The sequence below is a fragment of the Monodelphis domestica genome, chromosome 1 (genome assembly GCF_027887165.1).
Source record: "Monodelphis domestica isolate mMonDom1 chromosome 1, mMonDom1.pri, whole genome shotgun sequence".
NCBI lineage: Eukaryota > Metazoa > Chordata > Mammalia > Didelphimorphia > Didelphidae > Monodelphis > Monodelphis domestica.
The window spans coordinates 477,394,539-477,400,867 of NC_077227.1; the positions used below are offsets into that span (position 1 = coordinate 477,394,539).

Consider the following 6,329-nt stretch of genomic DNA (forward strand, 5'->3'; position numbering starts at 1 on the left):
AAAATGTCCACATCACAAAGGAATAGTACCTTATGCCCCCAATGATGTTCAGGACCCAGTTCAGACCCTCATGAGCTCTCACATGGAATAGTGAAACAGTTTAACAATTAGATTCTTGTTTTCCAGCTTCTTCTTTCTCCATTCTATCTTCCAGGAAGTTACCAATAATCTTCCTAAAATACAAATTGACTATGCCACTTTCTGGCTCAAAGTGTCTTCAAAAACTCTCTCGCAGGGGAAAATGCAAACTCTTCAGCTGGACGTTTACAGCTTGTCACCATATGCCTATAGTCTACATCTCTAGCCTTTCTGGATATTCTTCTCCTTCATTCACTCTACATTCTAGATTACTGGGCTACTTGCTGTTTCCTAAATTGAGCTCTACATCTTCTACCCTGTTGCCTTTGCACACATAGCCTTTTCCCTACACCTGAAATACATGCATGCCTTCTTTATTTCCATCCCATGCTGCTGCTTGCCCTCCTCCATAGATTACACATCCAAGCCATAGAGGAGAATGAGAAGATGCTGAGAACTTTTGGTGCTAGATGGAGCTGATAGAAGGAGTCAGACCTGCTGATACACACTGCTGATAGTAGAGCTATTGATTCTTATTCCAGTCCTGTTTCCCTTCTGTGCCTCTCATTTTGACCACTTGGGGAATGCCTTGTATTCTTATAAATTTGTCTTAGTTCTCTATATTTGAGAAATGAGGCTTTTGTCAGAGAACAGTGAGCACTTAATAAATACATGTTGGATCAGATTGAATTGGATGATCAGGATTTGGTCACAATGGAACTAGAATGGGTCTTTTATGACCTTAAAGAGAGGAAGGTCAGGAAAGAAATGGTTCATAAAGGAGTAATAAGGAGAAGGAGATGGTGGGTGAGATCTCCAGGCCACATCTCCATCTATTACACTGTAATCTCCAGGAAGACAGACAGAGTATCCTACTTAAAATTTGTTGCTCTTAGGGCTTTCATCAATGGTCTTCACAGAGCAGATACTCAATAAGTATTTGTTAAATAGAATCCTAGAATAATAAGAGAACTGGCATATACGATTCACTCTCTGTGGTCTTTGAAAGATCATGAAGAATAGGAAAAGTGCTGTGGAATTGGAGAAGGGCAAATATTTTTTCTACTTCCAAAAAAGGGAAGAGGTTAAAATCTACAAATTATAGGTCAGTGAACTTTACTTCTATTCCTGGAAAAATCTTAGAACATATTATTAAAGGGTTGGTTTGTGAGCACTTAGGGAAGCAGTAATTACTAATAGCCAGTATGGCTTTATCAAGAATATGTCATGTCAGACTTTTATTTGGCAGAGTAACTATAGTGGTAGAATAGAAAATGGTATAGACATCATATATTTAAGTAAAGCATTTGATGGTTCTGGTGCCACTTTGGGGGAGAGGGAGAAATGGACTAGTTCTAATGGATTCAAAACTGTATGAATGACTACATCTAAAAAGCATTCTTTAATAAGTTGATGCTAACTTGGAGGGATGTCTCTAATGGCGTTTCTTAGCAATCTTGTCCTTGGCCCTGTCCTAGTCAACGTTTGTTTGTTTACCTTCTGTCTTAGGATCCATCCTAAGTATCAGTTCCAAAGCAGAAGAATGGCAAGGGCCAGGGTCACTGAGTTAAAAAGTGTCTGAGGCTAGTTTTGAAGTCAGAACCCCCCAACTCAAGGTCTAGCTCTCTATCTACTTGGCCCCCTAGCTGCCCCCTCACCCACATTTTTTATTGATGACTTAAAGGAAGATAGTCAATGAACCAACATTTATTAAGTGCTCTTTGCTTGCCAGGCACTGAACTAAGTAAGTGCTGGGGCTTACAAAATAAATTAAGTTTTAGAATGTTTTAAAATAATATTTAAATTAAATCTTAAACAGGCCCTATTCTCACTATCTGAGCAAACAATCATTTGCAAATGATATATACCAGGTGTGGAGTGAGGGAGACTCATCTTCAGATCATATCTGATCTCAGACACCTTCTTACTATGTGTCTCTGGGCAAATCACTTAACCTGTTGGCCTCAGTTTCCTCATCTCTAAAATGATTTGGAGAGAGAAATGGCAAACCACTCCAATATCTTTGAAAAGAAAACCTCAGATAGGTTCACAGAGTCACAAATGGTTGAAAAATGACTGAATATCATAACAGAACTTGGCCCCAGGGGCCATAACTGGGACCAACGGGAAGGAGTTTCATGAAAATTAAATTAACTCCACTGCCCATTTTTAGATTTAATCACCAAAAGTGTAAACACCCTACTTAAAGTTGAGTGGGGAGATCTGCCCATTTTTAGATCTAATCACTAAAAGTGTAAACATCCCACTTAATCATTTAGTGGGAAGGTCTGTGACCCATGTGTGCAATAGTGGGTGACAAATCAGAATCCACTGACTGCCTCCTAGGCAGTCCTACGCATGGCTTTAGACTATGATTTGTCCAGTAAAAAGTGGAGGAAGACACAGGAAGTGACACAAAAGAAAGTGTCTTTAAAAGTAAGTACAACTTCCTGTGAGACTGAGTTCTTCATTCTTTGAAGTGGAGGCTGGTAAAGAATGTGCTAACTAGACCTGAGACCCTGTTCCTAGTGAGGCTGTTCTTCAATCTCTTCCTTTGGACTGACACATGGTGAGTGAAAGGCTAACTCCTTTCCTGGATTTCTGAAGAGACAAGCCTCAGGAGAGACCTACCTTTTAAGAAAGACATCCCCATGGCCTCTCCAGCTAAGGACTAACTCTCCCTGCCTGGGTTGAGTCAAAGGCTGGGAGTAAATGACTTAGTGCTTAAGCTAGATATCTTATCCTGTCCTCTCTCTGATTTTCTTACTTCACTCTTTCTATATTTTGTAAATAAATTATAAATAAATCTCTTTGGAATAAATTAAATTCCTGGAGACCCTATTCTTAAATAATCCAGACCAACTTTTTTATAAATTAACCCCTTTTTTCTTCTTACAATTTGCAGAGGGATATGGAGTCTTCATCTAAAGAAACATTTCCTTGTCATCTGAGCTGTCCAGACAAAGAATATTGTCCCTTGGAAGAAAGTGAGTTTCTTCTCACTGGAAGTCTTCAGGCAGGAAGGGATTGGAAGACTTCTTGTTAGGGATAGAGTAGAAAAGATTTTTTTTCTTTCTTTCAGATTCACATGGGCTTAAATGCTCTCTGAGCTTCCTTTCAGTTCTGGCTTCCTTTTATTTTGTGACAATCATGCTGACATCTTCTGTGAATCATTTAGAAAAAATGGAAGAGTTTTGGGAAACTAAAGTTGTTGGTGCTGATAATTTGGAGGGAGTGGCATCATGCATGGCAGGGACTTAAGTTTTGTTTCTGTTTGATCAACTTATTGTGTTTTGTTTTTGTTTTTGTCTAGACTTTCCATGTAAGAGGAAAATCCCTTTGTCAACATGGATGGGTGCTCCTCTTCTACAATTCAAAACTATATACATGAAATTCAACAAACACATTGTCTCTACTTAAGCTTGTTATGCCCTGTCACTCAATTGTATCTGACTCTGTGTGACTCCGTGGAATGGATTTTTATGGGCAAAAATACTGAAGTGGTTTGCCATTTCCTTTTCCAGTGTGTTCCCATTTTACAGATGAGGAAGTGATGCAAATATCATGGTCACATTGCTAGTATGTATCTGAGGCCAGATTTGAATTCAGGAAGATGAGTCTTCCTTCTTTCAGGCCCAGCATTCTATCTGCTGCACCACCTCGCTGTCCTTTAAATATTCAAAGCCCTTTCCCAATTCAATACTGTAAAACAATTTCATTAGAGTTAAATGATTATATCTACTGGGGCTCATTGTTGCAGGGTGGGCAGATCACTGTAGAAGACCTGCTCAGTGTTTAAAGTGGACCTTTGCAGGCTCATAGGATCAGAGATCCAACGTTGATAGGGACCAAAGAGGCTACCTTTGTTCAATTGTCTTTTTCTTTCTTTCCTTTTGTTTTAAATTTAAATTTTTATTTAATTAATTAATTTAGAATGTTTCCATGGTTACAAGATTCATGTTCTTTTCCCTCCCTCCTCCCCCTTTTCCGCCCCACCAGCTGACACACAATTCCACTGGGTTTTACATGTGTCATTGATCAAGACCTATTTCCATATTATTGATTCTTTCTTTTTTTTTAAAACCTTTATGTTCTTTCTTAGAATTGATATTCTGTATTGGTTCCAAGGCAGAAGAGTGGTAAGGGCTAGGAAACTGGAGTTAAGGGACATGCTTAGGGTCACACAGCTAGGAAGTGTCTGAGGTCACATTTGAACCCAGGACCTCCTGTCTCTAGGTCTGGCTCTCAATCCAATCAGCCCCCTAGCTGCCCCTTTGTCCAACCATCTTGGAGAATTGCTTATCCTCAGTAACAGATCTTAGGAAAATGGAATTTTAAAAGTGTAGATAACTTACTCTGTAATATTCTAAAATAGTCAAAGAAACACTAACCCAACCAAGAAGGAAGTATTGTCATGATTGATCATAGATGTAGAACTAACAGGGATCTCAGAGGCCATCTAGTTGAAAACCCTCATTTTACAGATGAAGCAACTGAGGCTGAGGGATATATATGTATATATCTATTTCCCAGCTCTAGAATTTAAGCATATATATAATATATATTATACATATATATACATTTAAATACATATATAAATATATGTGCTTTAAATGTTAGAGCTGGGTAATATGTATGTAACATATATATGCATATATATATCTCAGTCTCAGTTTCTTCATACATATATACTTAAAATTTATATATATATACTTATTATATATATTTTTAAATTAAAATATACATATATTTAAATTAAATATATATCCATATATGCTTTAAATCTTAGCGCTAGGAAAGGATTATCCTTTCATTTTACAGATGAGAAAATCGAGACTCAGGAAGGTTAGGTGACACAGGAAACTAAAGACAGAGCCAGCTTGGAAACCTTGATTCACCAACTTCACCATTAAGTACGCTACTCTTTCACTCTGCTTTGGAGAGCCATAAATACAGCTTTCTGCAGCTAAAGGAGACTTTACAAATCTATGCAAACACTCTCATTAAAAGAGCTAAGAGAACTGAATGTTAGAGATACCATCTCCCATCCACTTGATTGATTATCAAGTGGTTCTTGAAAAATGGCCAAACATGAACTCTCAGGCCTTTGAGTCCTCAGAGCCTCTTCAAGCTCCTGAACACTAGGAAATTCACAAAAATTAGCACTTTTTACCAAAAGGCCCTTCCACATAATTGAAATGATTGCTTCTATCTTCTGCCTAGTCTGGAGATAATGGATTTATACTTATAATACTTAGCAGTTAAAGAGCTCTTTACTGCTTTTAACCATTCCCCACATCTACTCCACTTAACAACATAATTTTTTTTTTTGCATATGTGTGATTCATCTGTAGGTGGAACTCCCGGTAGGAAACTTCCCTCTCGTGATGCAGATTGGCAGCTCGTGGAACTTTTAGTCTCAGGGTATTGAGAGTGAAGTGCTTTGCTCCATGGCTAGAGCTTGTCCAAGGCTAGGCTTGAACCCAGGCTTTCCTGACTCCAAGGTTGGTCCTCTAGCTACTATGCCAAGTTGCCTGTGAGAAACAATAAAGATACAAAATAGAACTTACTTACTTTCAAGCCTTCCTAAAAATATTCTTGTTTGTTCAAAGTTTAGAAACTGGCAATAATCCCATCTGTGTATTAGCACCGGCTGTTCCTCATGCCTGGAATGTACCTTTTGAAATCTCTGGTTTCCTTCAGGACTCAGCTCAGGCACCTTCTTATGTTCAAGGTCTTTCCTGGTTCTCCAAATGCCAACGCCTCCTCTGACCACACACAAGCAATGTTACTCTACATCTGCTTTGAATGTGCTTTGCAATACATGTATGCAATATGTGATATACCCATTATTGTATGCAATATATACATATGTGTGTGCATATGATATTCCTCCTGCTAAAATGTAGGCAATCTTCTTACTATATCTTTATAAGAACAAAGCTTAGGCTCACACTAGGGAGCTTGGATAACTGATTACATTAACAAGACATAACCGAATCCAAATATCCAAATAAGGTTGGATAACTGATCACACTAACAAAATATAACCAAATCTTGGTTTGATTCTTTCCCCACTTTCTCTGGACACTGAATGGATATCACTGGAGCACACAGTTTCCCCCTATTCTTGCTAAGTGACCAATCCATCTTCTTTTCCAAACATACATGATGATATTCTTTTTCCTGCTTTTCTTGTGTAATTTTTCATTTGTAATGTTTTTCAGTCTGCTCAAACCTACCTTGGGTAA

The 6,329-nt window shown here is 38.1% G+C and overlaps 1 long non-coding RNA gene across 1 annotated transcript; it reads left to right on the forward strand.

Moving 5' to 3' along the window:
• The first annotated feature begins 841 nt into the window (after window positions 1-841).
• LOC103094620 (uncharacterized) lies at window positions 842-5,647 on the forward strand. The gene is made up of 3 exons (XR_001626552.2): window positions 842-1,183; window positions 2,984-3,065; window positions 5,433-5,647. It is a non-coding gene; the product is annotated as an uncharacterized LOC103094620 (long non-coding RNA).
• Window positions 5,648-6,329: the final 682 nt, after the last annotated feature.